Source organism: Octopus sinensis, linkage group LG11, assembly GCF_006345805.1.
Source record: "Octopus sinensis linkage group LG11, ASM634580v1, whole genome shotgun sequence".
NCBI lineage: Eukaryota > Metazoa > Mollusca > Cephalopoda > Octopoda > Octopodidae > Octopus > Octopus sinensis.
Window position 1 is genome coordinate 66,373,885 of NC_043007.1, and position 20,118 is coordinate 66,394,002.

Consider the following 20,118-nt stretch of genomic DNA (forward strand, 5'->3'; position numbering starts at 1 on the left):
AGAAGAAGAAGAAGAAGAAGAAGAAGAAGAAGAAGAAGAAGAAGAAGAAGAAAAAGAAGAAAAAGAAGAAGAAGAAGAAGAAAGAAGAAGAAGAAGAAGAAGAAGAAGAAGAAGAAGAAGAAGAAGAAGAAGAAGAAGAAGAAGAATGATGATGAACGCTAGTCTACCATCGCTAACAGCAACAACAGGAACGAAAATAGAAAACTTGCTTAGTCGTTTGACTAGCTAGATATAACAGCCAAATTCCCTTAAACCATAGAGTGCCGATTTAAATAAAAATGGAAGCACATATTTGAGCAATGTTATCTTGGCTGTACCAAACGACAAGGATAGTCGTGAGTGCAACGGTGGGACGGATTTCACCAATCGCATTTACTCCATCGACATCAACCTGGGCCTTAAGCAAGTCATAAAAACAAGAACAACCAGATCAACGATAAACGTGCCACAAGCCATAAATTTAAGAACAAAAACAACAATAAAAAAAGTAACAACAGTAGACGCTTAGTTACAGCACTACAAGATAGTAATGGGCCACGCGCAGCCATGCCGGGTGAAATGCTTAGCGGTATTTCGTCTGCCGCTACGTTCTGAGTTCAAATTCCGCCGAGATCGACTTTGCCTTTCATCCTTCCGGGGTCGATAAATTAAGTACCAGTTACGCACTGGGGTAGATATAATCGACTTAATCCGTTTGTCTGGCCTTTGTCTATGTTTAGCCCCTTGTGGGTAGTAAAGAAATAGGGATTTTGACTTACACGCCTAACAGAAGGATATTTAGTAGTGTTGCCGGTCTGCTGATGAGTCATGTCTCACGCGGCTAGTAGCTCGTAAAACGGTTAGATGGATATTGTAAAAATTTAGCAACTGATCAACTCTGAAGTATTTTTTTAAAACTATTTCTTTTAAATCGTAGAGCAGGGGTTCTCAACCATTTTTTTTTTTTAGCTATGACCCCTTTGATTACTGCTTTATTCTGGTGGACCCGCCGCAGTCATTCGATGTGTAAAAACTAGTTTTATAGGCACTTCTTTCAAAATTCACATTTTGCTTATGAAGGAAACAAAAGAAATAGGCAGAAAAGAAATAGCATACAAATTCTCTATATTTTCTTTCTTTGCTACCTACTTTTATTTAAAAGAAGTTATATGAATGTCATAAATGTTATTCCGATCCATGGTTTCAAGAATCTAAAAAAGCGGCTGAAATAGAAAATGACTGCCATTTTCTTGCGCAGTGAGATGGAATCTAGAAGAATATTCTTTTTTACTCAAGGCATAAGTCCCGAAATTTTTGGGGAGGGAGCCAGTCGATTAGATCGATCCCAGTACGCAACTGGTATTTATTTTCGTAAACCTTCCCTTATATATACATATATATATATATATGTATATATATATATATATAAGCAGTGGCGGACTGGGTCTAAAAATATTGGTTGCCAGGTTTCCTTACTAAATAGGGAACATAAATGGGGAATAAAAAATAATACAAATAATAAAAAATAATAAAATAAATATTACGACTATTTCTAGTTGTATAATTTTGATTGTCATGTCTTTATATAGAATGTAAATAGTAAAATAGTATTATATAATACAGACCTGAAGATTGGCAGTATAGTCAAGTTGATATGGTACTGAAATTTCGAAACCTATTTCAACAATACCGATAGATATATTGTCATGAAACACGCGTAGTCTATATAATTTGATATATGATTCAGAATAGTAATTGTAGATATTAATTTTGATAAAATTTAATCTTATATATCTCTATCATAGATAATGTCGTTCAATGTTGATTGAGTTGCTTGAAAGTGGTTCTGTCTCTAAAACCCTATCTATATATATGTATATAATACAGTGATAAATTCATTTTGGTATCACAAAATTGAATTTCTCTCCCCTGTGGACTTGGAAATAATTTCCTTAATAATAATAATGATAATAATAATAATAATAATAATAATAATAATAATAATAATAATAATAATAATATAATAATAATAATAAATACACCAGGAAAATGTAGATAGAAGCCACACAACAATGCCCAATAATATAAACACTGAAACTGTAAAACACGAAGACAAACGCAACATTCCCAACAAACACGATGTAAACAACGAAGGGGAGCCTAATGATTATGATAATATAAAAAATAAAATAATCAAAGAACTGAAAACCACAGAGCCAAAATGGACCACCGACCATACCTCCCAAGAATAAAAATAAACGCAATAACAACACCAATTATAAACAACATAAACCTAGCCGTCACTGAACTAGCCACTGAAACAAAAAAAGTGATATCACTGAACTAAATGACTTGATATACGCAGCAGCCACTGCAGCCACAAAAGAAGCTGGATACTCACCCAAACCCGCCCAAACAGGAGTACCACCACCCAAACAAACCCTGTGGATAAATAACATCCAAAACAAAATTTAAAAAATTAGAAAAGACCTGTCGATTCTTAATGAAATCAGCAAACAAGCAACGCTACTGAGCAACAAAAAGAGAACAAAAATGCTCCGCAAATATAACATCACAGAAAAAGATTTGCCGGAGATAAACGAAAAGCTGAAGCAAGATATCCTTGCCAAAGCTCAAAGGATCCGCCGGTACGAGAAACGCCAACGCTTCTTTGAACAGAACAAAAAGTTCAACTCCAACCCCAAAAAGTTCTACCAAGAACTGGGAAAAAATAAAATAGAAGTCACTGCAGCACCAACGGCAGAAGAATTGGAAGAATTCTGGAGAGAAATATGGTCGGCGAACGAACAGCCAAAAAAAAGGAGTACCAAAATAACAAACTCGGCATCTGAACAACTTTGGACCCCCATAACAACTGAAGAGGTCACCCAGGCACTGCAAAAACTAAGCAACTGGAAGGCACCTGGGCATGACAAGATCCCCAACCTCTGGTTGAAATATCTAACAGGAATGCACAAAAAGCTGGCTGAAAACTTTAACAGCATACTAGCAGAGCCAGAGACAATGCCTGAATGGCTCACGAAGGGGAAAACCATCTTAATTCCCAAATCAAATGAAACAACAAAACCAGAAAACTACAGACCAATAACCTGCCTCCCTACTATGTTGAAGGCATTTACTGCAGTGATATCGCAAAGGCTGAACAAGCACCTGGACGAAAACAAACTGTTCCAGAAGAGCAGAAAGGATGCCGCAAAGGCTCATATGGCTGTAAAGATCAACTAATGATTAATAAAGCCGTAACTGAAGACAGCCACAGAAAGAAGAAAGGCCTCAGTATGGCCTGGATTGACTACAAAAAGGCGTTTGATAGCATCCCCCACACATGGATCCTCGAAACACTAGCCATTAACAAAGTAGCACCAACAATCATAAAATTCATAGAGCACTCTATGAATAAATGGCAAACAGTCCTACACCTCCAAACAAAAGAGGGACTCATGAAAACCAAAGACATCCCCATTAGAAGAGGAATATTCCAGGGAGACACGCTCTCTCCACTCCTTTTCTGCTTGGCACTGTCACCTCTATCTGATATGCTAAATAGAACTGGATGCGCATATAAATGTTATGGCAAAACGATCAGCCACCTTTTTATATATGGATGACCTAAAACTATACGCTGCAAATGACAAACAGCTGGAAACACTATTAAAGACAGTTCATGGATTTACCAAAGAAATAGATATGAAATTTGGATTAGAAAAATGCGCCAAAGTAACCATGAAAAGAGGAAAACTAGTTAAGAGTAACAACATCACACTAGATAAAACCAATGAAATAAAAGAATTAGACCAAAGCCAAACTTACAAATACTTAGGAATCCATGAACTAGATAAGACACAACACACACAAATGAAAGAGAAAATAAAAAAAGAATATTATAGACGAGTTAGATCAATACTAAAAACAGAGCTCAATGCTAAAAACAAGATAATAGGTATCAACACTTTAGCTGTCCCAGTTATAAGTTACAGCTACAATATCCTTAACTGGACACGAAATGAACTGTCCAAAATAGATAGGAAAACAAGAAAAATACTGACAGGATCTAGGATGCATCACCCAAACTCTGACATAGAAAGACTATATATACAACGTATAGAAGGTGGTAGAGGCCTTATACAGTTGAAAAACTACTATAAAATAACCACCATAGGACTGCAACAATACCTACTTCAGAAGGAAGGAAAACTGATCCAGATAGCAGCAAAACACGAGCAAAACAAAAAACTGTTCTCAGTATTTAAGGAAGCTGACAAATACAAACAAGAAATCATACCACCTAATAGACACAAAGAAGAAGAAGAAGATGATGAAGAAACAACAAAAGCTATAAAACAAATGAAATCCAAACTAAAGATAGAACAGCAACGAGCCATGATAAAACGATGGCAAGAAAAGCCCCTTCATGGTAAATACTGCACTAAACTAAACGCAAAAGAAATAGACAAAGAAAAATCCCAGCATGGTTGAGAAGCTCAGGACTCAAAGCAGAAACAGAGGGATTTTTAATTGCAGCACAAGACCAAAGCCTCCCCACCAGAAATTACCAAAAACATGTAATGAAAAGAAATATTACAAGTAACTGCAGAATATGTGGAGATGGACAAGAAACAATAAATCATATTATCTCTAGCTGCCCAGTCCTGGCTAAGAAGGAATATATTCACAGACATGACAGAGTTGGAACCTACATACATTGGAAGCTATGCCAACATTATGGAATAACAACAGAAAAAAGATGGTATAGGCACACACCAGAAAAGGTCACAGAAAACGAGAAAGCAACCATACTCTGGGATATGCCGATACACACAGATAGAGAAATTAAGACCAACAGACCAGATATAGTTGTCAGAGACCATGAAGAAAAAAAATGCTTTCTAATTGATGTATCAATACCGGCAGATGACAACGTGTCTCTAAAAGAAATGGAGAAACTCTCAAAATACAAAGACCTGGAAATAGAGTTAACTAGAATGTGGAACCTGAAAACAGAAACAATTCCTATCATAGTAGGTGCATTAGGCATGATAAAAAAATATTCAGACAAATACATAACAAAAACACCAGGACTTACAAACACATATAACATACAGAAAATTGCACTACTAGGCACTGCACACATCCTACGCAGAACACTTTCCATACAATAACCATCTGAGCATCACAACAAATCACAGCACATACCCAAGGCACACAGAGCTGCGCTCGGTAGTGAAGTGAAAGCACGCTATAAAAATAAAACTACTGAATAATAATAATAATAATAATAATGATAATAACAACAACAACAACAACAACTATAATAATAATTATAATGATAATAATATATAATATATATATATATATATATTGTGCTTGTGCGTATATAGACGTATGTATGAACTTTTACGGTACGCATGTGTGTGTGTATGAGTTTGTATATATATGCGTATATATTTGGCGAAAAATGCGCGTGAAGATGTGTACGTTTTCATAGTGACGTATAAGTACGCACGTGGGTCCGTGAGCGCACATGTGAGCGTATGACTAGCCGTGTTTTACTATGAAATTTTAATCTTATTTTATATAAGTAGCAGAATTACAACACAGTAATTTCCCTTTATATAACGGTATTTTTTCATAGCGTTTTTTCAGATGGCCAGATAACCGAAGAGATGGTGTTGTGGATTTCCACTTCGGCATCTGAAACTCAGAGTTTTATCTTGACTATTGAGTAAATTATTTTATATATAAATATATATATATATTATTATTATTATTATTATTATTATTATTATTATTATTATTATTATTATTATTATATGTAGAAAAATACAAACTGGGACATGAAAGCAAAACACTTAGAAGACGATACAAAAAACACGGACAGGACATTCGAAGCCCTCAATCTTCAGTCAAGAACCGGATCATCCTAGCAATTTCGGCTGATTAATCTTATATATATATATATATATGTTTATATATATATATATATATATATATATATATATATATAATGTTACCTACACTATTAGTGGTGGAATAACCTACTCCAAAATTATTACTAGAGAAAATGTTTTTATATTTACGGAATATTAGGGAATAAATCCAAACTTACAGGGAAAAATCAGATTTAGGATAGAATCCAATTTTATAGTAAAATATTATATTATATTAAATTAGAGACAAAACCACTATTATGCAAATCAAACAATGAAAAACTTAAGCCAATACATATGATTAATTTATATTATTTAAATATATAATAAAATTATTAAAAAAATATAATTAATATCACACTACGATCGTTTCATGCCTGCTAACATCTTCAAATTTTTGAGTCGCAGTCATTCATCAGGTGGTTTAAATATCTAAAATATAATCAATATTTTTAAGATATAAATAATATATATAATATAATAATTTTACTTATAATAAACTCTATTATTAAATATGATTATATCGAAATCGACTATAATGTTAATTTATTAGGTTTTCATTATATACAATTATTTATAGAGAATATTTTAGATCTTGATTATAATATTTGAAGATGTTAGCAGGCATGAAACGATCGTAGTGTGATATTAATAATTTTATTATATATTTAAATAATATAAATTAATCATATGTATTGGCTTAAGTTTTTCATTTTTGATTTGCATAATAGTGGTTTTGTCTCTAATTTAATATAATATAATATATATATATATATATATCTATATATATATATATATACATATACATATATGTATGTACAGGAGTGTCTATGTAGTAAGTAGCTTGCTTAACAACCGTATGCGTGGCACATTGGGCAAGTGTTGTTTTTTACTATAGCCTCGGGCCGACCAAAGTCTTGTGAATGGATTTTGGTAAACTGAAAGAAGCCCGTCGTATATATATATATATAGATGGCAGAATCCCCAAGGACATACTCTACGGAGAGCTTGCTAGGGGTACTAGGTCTGTGGGTAGATCGCTCTTACGTTACAAGGATGTTTGCAAAAGAGACATGAAGGTCTGCAACATCAATATTAGCGGTTGGGAGGCAGTTGCCAGCAACCGTGGAGACTGGCGACGTACCGTAAGAGAGGGAATACAAAGGAGTGACAGAGAGAGAGCGGAGAAATGGAAAGACAAGAAAAGACGTCAACAAGAAACTATGGCATTACAACCAGCCAGGAACAGTCTTCGCTACATTTGCGGTACCTGCCAGAGGGAGTGTTTGTCCAGGATAGGACTACACAGCCACAGCAGGAAATGTATCAGGACATGAAATGTAAAAGCCGGACTAGACTAGTTTATGCGCAACTCCATTGTCTCCCGAGACAAAAAGGATGCCAACCAACATACATATATATATATATATGGTGCTATTAAGTTAGACATGACCTGGGCCAATAATGGCCGAAACCTATCAAAGTATCAAAGTATATATATATATATATTAGAATTACGGATTAGAAAAACAGCCGACAACTGATGAAGGATCATTCTTTGTGTTGTTTGTCTTGTTTTCCATTTGTTTCTTTCGTTGTTCGGAAAAAAGTTCATATTCCATGTCCTCATACTTCGTGTTTTTTGTCGTTTACCTTTTGTGATGTCCTGTCCCCACATACGCATTTGTATATACGTATACATGTATGTACGTATACGTATGTCTATATGCATATATATTATTTATATTATATGTGTGTGTATGTGTATGCGAGTGTTTTTGTGTCTGTGTTTGCCCTCCCCACCATCATCACTTGACAACCGATGTTGGTGTGTTTACGTCCCCTTATCTTAGCGGTTCAGCAAAATAGAATTTGTATCGACTGAAGGTGGTGCTCCAGTATGGCCGCAGTCAAATGGCTGAAGCAAACAAATGAATTAAAGAATATATATATGTATGTATATATGTATGCATGTTTATATATATAAATATATGTATGTGTGTATGTTTGCATGTATGTACGTATATTATACACACACACACACACACACACACATAAAGTGCATGTACATTAGAGTAAATACATAAGTGGCTAAAAATCAACGATCACCACCGTATGTTGATTCCTAACACAGTAAAACTAAAGTGTGTGTGTGAGTGTATGTGTGTGTGTGCGTGCTCATACGCCCCCTCACATACACACAAATGCACACAAGCACACACACACATAGTCATTAGTTCAAATGTGGGAGCAGATTTACTGATCTCCTCTACTGAAACAAAGACATTTTTGTCCTAATTACATCTAATTAGGTCTAATTACATACAAATATGAAGTTATATATGTAATTGACAATGAAGCAGCTGAACTAAGTCTTCAGCCAACCCACAAACCAATAATCATTTTCAATGTGCTTCGGTTTTACGGATCAAGTGTTTATCGTTATTTCTCTTTTTATAACAAACTATTTTTGTTTGACTTACTTTCCGTCGTTTTCTTCTCTTTCTCTCTTTTTTTTGTTGGTCTCCTCTCATTTCTATCTTTCTTCCAGTCCTTCTCTCTTCTCTGTCTATCTTTTTAAATTTCTTCCTCTGTCTCTTTATTTCATTCTTGCTTCTACTGTATCTTTTCTCCTCTCTATATATTATATTCTATTGGGTTGTCCGGAAAGTTCGTGCCGATTTTTAAAGGACAGAAAAAGGTCAATAAATACTTACCATTACATTTTTAATCATCCAAACATGAGCCGTTTTGTTGCACAATGCGTCTCCATCTTTCCTTTAACTTGAAAATACCTATTTTTTTTACTACCCACAAGGGGCTAAACACAGAGGGGACAAACAAGGACAGACAAACGGATTAAGTCGATTACATCGACCCCAGTGCGTAACTGGTACTTAATTTATCGACTCCGAAAGGATGAAAAGCAAATTCGACCTCGGTGGATTTTGAACTCAGAACGTTAAGGCAGACGAAATACGGCTACGCATTTCGCCCGACGTGCTAACGTTTCTGCCAGCTCGCCGCCTTATTTTGAAAATTCCCACTTCCCAGAATAAGGTGATTTCATGGCAAAGAATTCATCAAGGTATCTTTTTAGGTCATCCAAGGAATTGAAATTTTTACCATTAAGACTATTCTGCAGAGACCTGAATAAGTGGAAATCCGAAGGAACAATATCTGGTGAATATGGGAGGGTGGGGTAACACATCTCAGCTGAGCTGCAGCAATTTTTGTCTGGTTCTTAAAGCACCAAGTGCCGAAAATGAACTTTCTTATCATCCATCTTAAAGGGTTACAAAATTAACACAGATTATAGGAAAATAAACTTTCTTCCACGAAAAGATAGTTTAAACTGTGCTCTAAATGGAGGTGTAGTCAAATCCTATTTTATGGATTCAACCATGTTTTAAAATAAGTCGAAAGGTAAGCTACTATAAATCGGCACGAACTTTCCGGACAACCCAATATTATTTTTTTGTTCTTTTATCTTTTTACTTGTTTCAGTCATTTGACTGCGGTCATGCCTTCAAGGGTGTTTTCGTTGAAAAGATCGGCTTATTCTTTATAAGCCTAGTACGTATTCTATCAGCTTCTTTTTCCCAACTGCTAGGTTACGAAGATGTAAACATACCAGCATCGGTGATCAAGCGATGGCGGGGGGACAAACACACACACAAAGACACACGCTCATAAATATATATATACTAGCATTAAAGACTCGTCGTTTCCGGGTCATAGTGCTAGTGCATGTATATATGTGTATATATATGTATACATATTACATGTACATCTATATATATATACATCTACACATAAAATACAAAATACAAAGTTATATTTTGATATCGCGAGTGATAATACTCAAAATATATAACAGACTGGAATTGTAAGCCCGTCTCTTGTAATTTCGATCAATTGTATCTTGTCTCCCTCTTGTATAGAAATGTGGCTACAATCCACCCTACCTCTACTTCGGGGGAGGGGGCATTTTAAATTTTAAACTTTTTTTCACTCTTTCACACAAAAATAACGTCTGACTCTGACAGCATAATATCAGGTACTCAGTAGAAGCATCTTTCGAGAAAACAGACATTACATACAGCCAAACTTCATATAGATACTTAATGCTAGCTAATTAGCAAATAATCTAATGTAAAAGCCACGCACACCTCCATCTGGAATATTCCATTTCTGCACTTAAATTTTATTTTTTATTTATTCCCATTCATGTGAAACCACTGATTCAAGTTCAAGTCATTGATGCAAATTTATACCAATTGCTATTTTTATTTTTTTTATTTTACGATTATATTATACTTTAGTTTGATTTTAATTATTACTTACTACATATAATTCAATTGTTATTATTATTTTATTGCTAAAATGAAAGCATCTGACATAAAATAGAGAAATGCTTTTGTTTCACTTTTAACATGTAATACTGAAATAGTGGAGAAGATATGATATTGCTTTGAGCTCGCTCTAGGTAAGAAGTTGAACATTCTTTTTGCCGATGACACTCCCCGGACCCTAAGTAAGGCATGTGTAAAATTTGAATGAAATTGGTTGTGTAGTTCTCTAGTTTTAGGGAAACACACAGACAGACAGACACACACACACACATTCTCAGTTTTATATATATATATATAGATAATACCATAGCTCCTGGCATTTAACATCAAGCATATATTAAATATCTGATATTGATATTGATAATCCCCATATATATATATATATTCTTTTGTTTGTTTCAGTCATCTGACTGCGGCCATGCTGGGGCACCGCCTTTAGTCGAATAAATCGACCCCAGGGCTTATTCTTTGTAAGCCTATAACTTATTCTATCGGTTTATTTTGCCCAACCGCTATGTTACGGGGAGGTAAACACACCAGCATAATTGGGGGGGGGGGACAAACAGACACACAAATATACACAAACACACACATGCATACACACATATACATTTATGTATATATATACATATATACGGCGGGCTTCTTTCAGTTTCTCTCTACCAAATCCACTCACAAGGCTTTGGTCACCCTGACGCTATAGTAGAAAACACCTGCCCAAATTGCCACGCAGTGGGACTGAACCCGGAACTATGTGGTTGGTAAGCAAGCTACTTACTACGCAGCCACTCCACGACGGGCTTCTTTTAGACTCCATCTACTTAATCCACTTGCAAGGCTTTGATCGGTTCGAAGCTACGGTAGAAGACACATGCTCAGAGTGGTACTGAACCCGGAACCAAGTGTTTGGGAAGCAAACTTCTTACCACACAGCTACGCCTGCACCAATTAGCATCTCATTAATATCTTAATATTGGTTTCAAATTTTGGTATAATGTCAGCACTTTTGAGGGAGTGTTCATTCGGTTACATCGACACCAGTGCGTAACTGGTACTTATTTTATCGATCTCGGCGGAATTCAAAATTAGAACATAAAGACAGACGAAATACCTATTTCTTTACTGCCCACAGAGGGGCAAACAAGGACAGACAAACGGATTAAGTCGATTATATCGGCCCCAGTGCGTAACTGGTACTTCTTTAATCGACCCCGAAATATGAAAGGCAAAGTCGACCTCGGCGGAATTTGAACTCAGACGAAATACCGCTAGGCACTTTGTCCAGCGTGCTAACGATTCTACCGGCTGCCATAATTGTGAGGTTAAAAAGATTGCTTTGCAGCCAAGTGGTTTCGTGTTCAGTATCACTGCGCGTCACCTTTGAGTAAGTGTCTTTCACTGTAGCCCCGAGTCGATCAATGCTTTGTGAGTGAATCTGGTAAAGGAAGCTGGGTGGAAACGCGTCGTATATATATATATATATGTCTGTCTGTGTATGTGTGCACCAGTGTGTTCGAGTGTGCATGCGTGTGAGTGTGTTTGTCCAGTTCCACCAAACACTGTTTGACAACCGGTACCCGTTTGATTAAGTCGGCAAACGTTAGCTCGTACCATCCCTGAAAAATATCGCCTGAAATCAGACGCGAAGGACTGGCTTCACCAGCTTTAAAAACTGTCCATGAAACGTCATATTTTACGATGGCGCCACTCCGGCTCCATCTGTTTTTTTGAAAATGTGATATTATTTTGATTATTTTCGCTATCTTTTCTCTTTTCTTTTTGTCTTTTATAAAATTTCCTCTGCCTATTATGTACTTTTATCATCCTTTTGACGGCAGGTCAACTCGATTCTCGAATGACCCGCAACTATGCAACAACAGCAACAAACAGCATCAATTCATACACTCCCTCCTGTTCGTCTGTCTGTCTCTCTATTTCTCTCACTCCCTCTCTCTCCACCTTTCTCTCTCTCTCTCTCTCTATCTATCTATCTATCTATCTATCTATTAATCTGTCAGTCTTTTTGTCTGTCTGTCTTCTCGCTTTTCCTCTCTCCTTTAACCTCTTCTTCCCTATCTCCTTCTTCTCTCCCTCCTTCCCACCCTCACCCTCTTCCCTTCTTTCCCCATCTCACCATCTCTCCAACGCTCTGCTCTCCACCTCCCTATCCCCCTCGTTTTCTCCTCCTTCCTCTCCATGCTTGCTTGAACAGCAACAGATGGTGTTTAATGTAGCTGTCCTCATAAGAAAGGTAGAGAACATCTCTGTCAGAATCACATTAAAATGACAAAATAAATAAATAAATAACCAGAAAACAAGCTAAAATGCGATGATTCAGACCCACATTGTAATCCCTCCACAGAAGAACCTACACGACCCCACGCCTCAGTAAACAGACTCGCCCTATGCACTTCAATACAGAAAAAGACACGTGTGTGGGTGCGTGTGTGCATATATATATATATATACACGTACATAATGTATATATATGCATATTATCTGTGCGTTCTTAAACACCGGACGAGCACTAGGCGTATATATATTATATATGTATGTATGTGTGTGTGTGTGTGTGTGTGTGTGTGTGTGTGTGTATGTGTACGCACGTATGTATATATACATATATATATTTGGGCTCGCACGCGCAAACACACATGCGTACAGTGAACAGTCACACGAATCAACCCTCTTTATTCATGGACCATATGTAGAGATAAATATTTTGAACACTGAAAACGAATAAGCGCAGTACATTTAGAAATCTGTATAGTGACCTAGTGGTTAGGATGTTGCACTCTAGAGCGCAAGATCGTGCGTTCGATTCCTGGGCAAAACAGTACAATGTGTTCTTGAGAATTACAACTCATCTCACGTTGCTCCGCGATCACTTCGAAATTTGATGAGTAACACATCATGCACCTGATCAGGCAATGTCAATTTGAAAGAAGTAGCGAGCTTATGTGCAGCACAACCCCAATAAACAAATCATCTGTGTTGGTTTTCCAGCAAGAAATTGCTAAATATGTATATATGTACAAATACAAATATAGATATACGAATGACATACTTGTGATATACTTACACACACATATATCGATATACATATTTGTATGTATGTATATATATATATATATATATATTTTGTGTGTGTATATATATACATATAGATATGCATGCGCGCGCGCACACATATATACACAAACACATACACGCTCAAACATTCGCAGCCAAATATATATATATATATGATTATGTGTGTGTCTGTGCGTCTATGTGTGTGTGTCTGTGTGTATGGGTGTATGTGTGTTCGTGTGTACACGGTGGGCTTCCTTCAGTTTCCCTGTACCAAATACAAACGCAAAGCTCTGGTTGGTTCGCAGCTGACACCAAAGTGGCAACGCAGTGGAACTAACCTCGGAACTATGTTGTTGAGAAGAGAACTCTTTATGACATAATCACACACACACATGTATGTATTTATGTATGTATGTATGTATGTATGTGTGTATATTTGTATGTATGTATGTATGTATGTTTGTGTGTGTATGTATAGCGTTGACATGCTTATATGTATCTCGAAATCCAGTATATATGTATATAATTTCTACTTCTGATATTAATGCTTTGACTTAAGCACCAGTCTAGTACTAGAGTCAATGTTATAGACTAATCCCCTTCCCCTAAAATTTGGAGCCTTGGGTCTATAGCAGAAAGGATTGTTGCAAAGCATAAATCGGCGAAATGGATGAATTTTCAGGTCGTCGGAAAAATGCCGCGCGACATATATTCTGGATGTTTTCGTTCTGAGTTCGAATTCTACTAAGCTCAAATTCACTTTTCTTCCTCTTAACGTGCATAAAATAAAGTACTGCGATCAAAGGTATTGACTTACCACTTCCCCTCAAAATTTCAAGCCTTGTGCCAATCTTAGAAACTATTATCACATAGACTTTAAGGCAAGAAGTGGGTTTTTTTTTTTTTCATAGCGGCTGCATTAAAAAAGTGAAAATTAAAATTTGTGCAGTTGAAGAATCAGAAATAAATCAGAGAACATTCTCCATGGAAAATAATTCCTCTCTTCTTTGTGTTCGATGCATTTGTGACAGAGTTGTAGAATGTTAGAAATAGCGAAGTGACAGACAAAAATGCCTTTTGGCGACCTATAATTACATACTGAATTCTAGATGTTGATGTCTACCTCATTGACATAAACTAGTATCAAAGGATCGCAAATACTTTAGGTAACACTGATCGTACTTCCTGAACCCTAAGCATTAGCAAAAATAACTCTCCAGTTTAATTGATTATTCTATATGCTGCATATATTTGTATTTTCTTTCCGAACTTAGAATTAAGTTTATACTCTTTTACTCTTTTACTTGTTTCAGTCATTTGACTGTGGCCATGCTGGAGCACCGCCTTTAGTCGAGCAAATCAACCCCAGGAATTATTCTTTGTAAGCCTAGTACTTATTCTATCGGCCTCTTTTGCCGAACCGCTAAGTTACAGGGACGTAAACACACCAGCATCGGTTGTCAAGCGATGTTGGGGGGACAAACACAGACACACAAACTTATACACACACACATATATATACATATATACAACGGGCTTTTTTTTTTAGTTTCCGTCTACCAAATCCACTCACAAGACTTTGGTCGGCTCGAGGCTATAGTAGAAGACACTTGCCCAAAGTGCCATGCAGTAGGACTGAACCCAGAACCATATGGTTGGTAAGCAAGCTACTTACCACACAGCCTTTCCTACACCTATATTTATTCTCTAAACATATGCTATTATGTTTAAAAGTCAGAGAAAGTTTTAAACCATCTCAATTTACCTTCTGTCTCTTATCACACACAGAGTAACACTATCCCTAGCTTAAACCCAATATCAAACTCAACTGTTAAGGAAACATATTATAGTCTTCTGACAATGTTACTGATTTAAACGCTGCTGTGTTTAGTAAAAATTAACAGTAGGATAACAAAGGTGAGAGTTTTTAACATATAGCAAGGATTTCTTTGATTATTCAAAATAGATTTCAAATTTTGGCACATGTCATTCAAAATAGTTTCAAACAAAGCTTATTAAACAGATTTATTCTGAACTTTTGTGTGAAAGATTTATATTACCGATTATCTGATTCAATGTACTGCAATAGTCATCTCGAGTATAGAATAAAAACAAAAACAAGAAAGAGCGGACACTTATACGTTTTAAGCGTGGGTTTTAAACTCTACTCCCTATAGATGTTTATCATGTCCTTAAAAATAGATAAAACACATTTTTGGTTTGAACAACAAAAGTTTATAATTTGAAAGCAGGATATTTTGACTTTTTTAAAACAATATAAGATGTACTTTAACAACACAAAAATATGGAATCTCAATCGAATGCTTTATAAATGTATTTATATATTAATTGCATGAGGAAGGAACACAAATATTTTGTAATAACTGTATTAGTATTTTTAAATAATGCAAGTTAATGCATTTTTTAATAATGAGTTTTGTTTTCTGTTGTTTCATATCATCATAATTAGAAAAATCGTGATTAGAAATGCATACAAAACATATTTATAAACTTTAAATGCATACAAAATATTTTTCTATACAAATAAGATCTTTTATATTTGGAAACAAATATTTAGAGAAAAATATAAAACAGCGGAAAAAACCCTGCTTTTAATCAATTTTTGATTAAATAACTTTGTCGATAGTTGCTGAATCCCTGGTACTCAATGCGTATATATCTGAAGACGGATTTTCTTTTTAAGCAGAATCAAAAATTTTTGCGGCGAGTGTAAAATATTCATACTTAAGCAAGTATCAAAAGCATAACTTCGTTGCACCAAACGACTATGAAATATTGATTTCGAAGTTTGGCACAAGGTCAGCTAGTTCGCGGGAGGGAGTAAGTCGTTGCATCAACCCTAGTGATCAACTGGTACTTATTTTACCGAACCCGAAATCATGAAGGTCAGAGTCGACCACGGCGGAATTTGAACACGGAGAGTAAAGACGAATGAAATGACGCTAAGCATTTTGCTCGGCGTGCTAATGATTCTGCCAGCTCGCTGCCCTATTTCCATATATAATATTGGTTTCAAATTTTGATACAAAGTTAACCATTTTGGGGAAGGGCAAGTCGATTGCATCGACTCCAATGATCAACTGGCACTTATTTTATCGACCTCGAAGGGATAAAATGCGAAGTCAACCACAGCGGAATTTGAATTCGAAACGTAAAGACTGAAAAAATGCCGCTACGCATTTCGTCCGGCGTGCTAAGGGTTCTGCCAACTCGCTACCTTAAATGATTTTGTAATATTGAAAAAATTGTAGAATTAAAAGAGAAAGATTGGTAGAAGAAATGTTTGAAGACTAGTGTAAACAAGGAGAAGAGGAAATCATTGCTATATATCTAAAGGCATGTCCGGTAAGATCACCGTCATCAATTCACCGCAGGGAAAGTTCACCGTCATCAATTTACTGTTTGTTTTTTCTTTTCAATAAAATAATTTTTAACTATTAGGCGTAGGAGTGGCTGTGTGGTAAGTAGCTTGCTTACCAACTACATAGTTCTGGGTTCAGTTCCACTGCGTGGCACCTCAGGCAAGTGTCTTCTACTATTCTACCATAGCCTCGGGCCGACCAAAGCCTTGTGAGTGGATTTGGTTGACAGAAACTGAAAGAAGCCTGCCATATATATATATATATATATATATATATATATTATATATATATATATATATATATTATATATATATATATATGTATGTATGTATATGTATATATGTATGTATGTGTGTGTATATGTTTGTGTGTCCGTGTTTGTCCCCCCAACATTTTTTGGCAACCGATGCTGGTGTGTTTATGTCCTCGTAACTTAGTGGTTCGGCGAAAGAGACCGATAGAATAATTACTAGGCTTACAAAGAATAAGTCCTGGGGGCGATTTGCTCGACCTAAAGGCGGTGCTCCAGCATGGCCACAGTCAAACGACTGAAACAAGTAAAAGAGTAAAAGAGTATTAATGATGAGATACTATGCATATATTCTCTCGGGAAACTTTCCTGGCGTTGAACTTTCCGCACAGTGAACTTTCTTCACGGTGAAATGATGACATTGAACTTTCCCTACAGTGAATTGATGGCGGTGAACTTCCCAGTAATCATATAAAAGGGATAAGTGCAAGTTATTTAAACCACATTAAACAAACTTTCATTTTACATCCAAAGCAGTATGGAACTGCATTTACTGTGAAATATTGTTATTTTATCTTGCTTCAGTGATTGCACGGCAGCCATGCAGGGACACCATCTTCGCGGGTTTACTCGAAAAAATGGACTCCACTGCCATTTTAAAATCTGGTACTTATTCTGCTGCTCTCATTTGCCGTAACGCTTCAATACTGGTTGTCAAATACTTGAGCCACGCACACACACACACACACGGACGCACATACACCCCACCCCCGCTCACACACATATATATGTAGTTAGGCGGCGAGCTGGCAGAAACGTTAGCACGCCGGGCGAAATGCGTAGCCGTATTTCGTCTGCCGCTACGTTCTGAGTTCAAATCCCGCCGAGGTCGACTTTGCCTTTCATCCTTACGGGGTCGATAAATTAAGTACCAGTTACGCACTGGGGTCGATGTAATCGACTTAATTCGCTTGTCTGTCCTTGTTTGTCCCCTCTATGTTTAGCCCCTTGTGGGTAATAAAGACACACATATATATGTAGTTAATTCAAAAAACATTTTTAAAAAGCAGGGAAAAAACGAAAAAAGAAAAATCAAATAAATATGAGGACGTAGCACAAGCAAAGTATTAATATGATGTTCGAGGAAAGAAAAGAATATTTGTTTTATGTTTCGGCCATAGCTCTCCTTCGGAAACAAGAAAAACAGGAAAGTCCAAAGGGAAGCAGGAAGAAGCAGAGGAAAAATCGCCAAAAATCCAAGTGTGGTTGCATTTTAGAAGTGACCGGAAGTAGGACAAAAAGTGCTTGTGTGTATGTGTGTGTGGTGGGGGGGGGGGTAGCGTGTGTATGCATGGTAGCGTATGTGTGTGTGGCAGTAACTGCGTGTGTGTGGGGGGGGGGCGTGGTAGCGTGGGTGTATGTGGTGGTAACTGTGTGGGGGTATTAAATGTTTGTATGTGTTTGTGTGAGTAGTATATGTGATGTGTGCATGTGGACGGATCCGTGTGTATGTGTTTTCACGTCGTTCTCATAAGTCAGGAGCTATAGTAACGGGTGTGTGAACGGGTAGATGTGACAGTGTGTGTGTGAGTGCATGTATGTTTTGATGGAAAGGACAATAAGTCAGAGGCAGTCTCTGAAGGGTGTGTGAGAGGCAGTCTGAAGCAGTCTGGAGGGTGTGTGAATAGATGGGTGTGGCTGTGTGTGTGTGTGTATGTATTGGCATGTGTGCATAGACAGAGTGGGAATGTGTACATGTGTGTGTGCGCACACGTGTATTGGTGTGTGTGTCTCTGTGTGAGTCACTCTATCTCTCTGTCTCTCTCTCCCTCTCTCTCCGTATATATGTGTGTGTACGTGTGAGTACGTGTGTGCGTGTGGGGATGTGTGTGTCTATTTGCGTGTGAGTAACTGTATATATATATATATATATATATATATATATACCATTGGCTCCCATGCAATCGACCCAGATTATAGTGTGAAACACTTGCCCAGAAGATCCGCGCAGGAGTGTGATTTCGAAACCACGAGGTGACAAAGTAAGCACCTTTTGTTGATTATTTCCAAATGCGTGTTTACCGCCGTCGTCTTCATATATTGGACGATTTTACTTCGCCTACGTCGGAAGCATACTGTGTTATTTAACACTATACATCTTTAAAACAACCTGTACCTTGTAAAAAACCGCAGCTCCTGTCTTTTAAACAGCATGGATACATTTTTTTTTGTTCCTTCTCGAGCTATGCCTGGCTCATAAGGGCCGGTTTCCCGGTTTCCTTGACGCATAGGTTCCCCACCCTGCAAGATGTAGGAGGAAAGAGTGAGAGAAAGTTGTGGAGAAAGAGTCAGCAGAAGTTCGCCATTACCTTCTGCCGGAGCCGTGAGGAGCTTAGGTGCTTTGCTCATAAATACACACATCGCCCGGTCTGAGATTCGAACCCGCGATCCCTCGACCGCGAGTCCGCTGCTCTAACCACTAGGCCATGTGCCTCCACATGCATACATTATGTATGTGATATTAATAACTATAAGGGTAATTAAGACGGCCACCTGGCAGAATCGTTAGCACGAGGGGCTAAATGCCTAGCAGCATTTCGTTCAATTCCGCCGAATGTTTGATAAAATAAGAACCAGTTGATTTACACTCTACTCCAAAATTGCTGGCCTTGTGCCAAAAGTTGAAACCCATAATTATAGGAGTATTTTTCCAATTTTGTTTGTTTTTGTTTGTTTTTTTTGCTATAAATCCAAACTTTCAGAAGATAAGATAGCAACCGCAGCACTTCAAGTTTCCCTATTAGCCTGTTCTATATAGACTGTATTTATACACCAGAGAAACAACAAAAAAAAACTACGAAACAGGTACGGATCGTGTCTGAGGAGCAGCAGATGAAGAAGCTTGGAAAACACTGCTTACAGACGAAGAGAATCAAAATCACCTTACTCATGAACATTGATAATCATCTTTGAGTGTCAACATCATCATCATCATCATCATCATCATCATCATCATCATCATCATCATCATCATCATCATCATCATCATATTATTATTATTATTATTATTATTATTATTATTATTATTATTATTATTATATTATTATTATTATTATATTCTCCTTCTC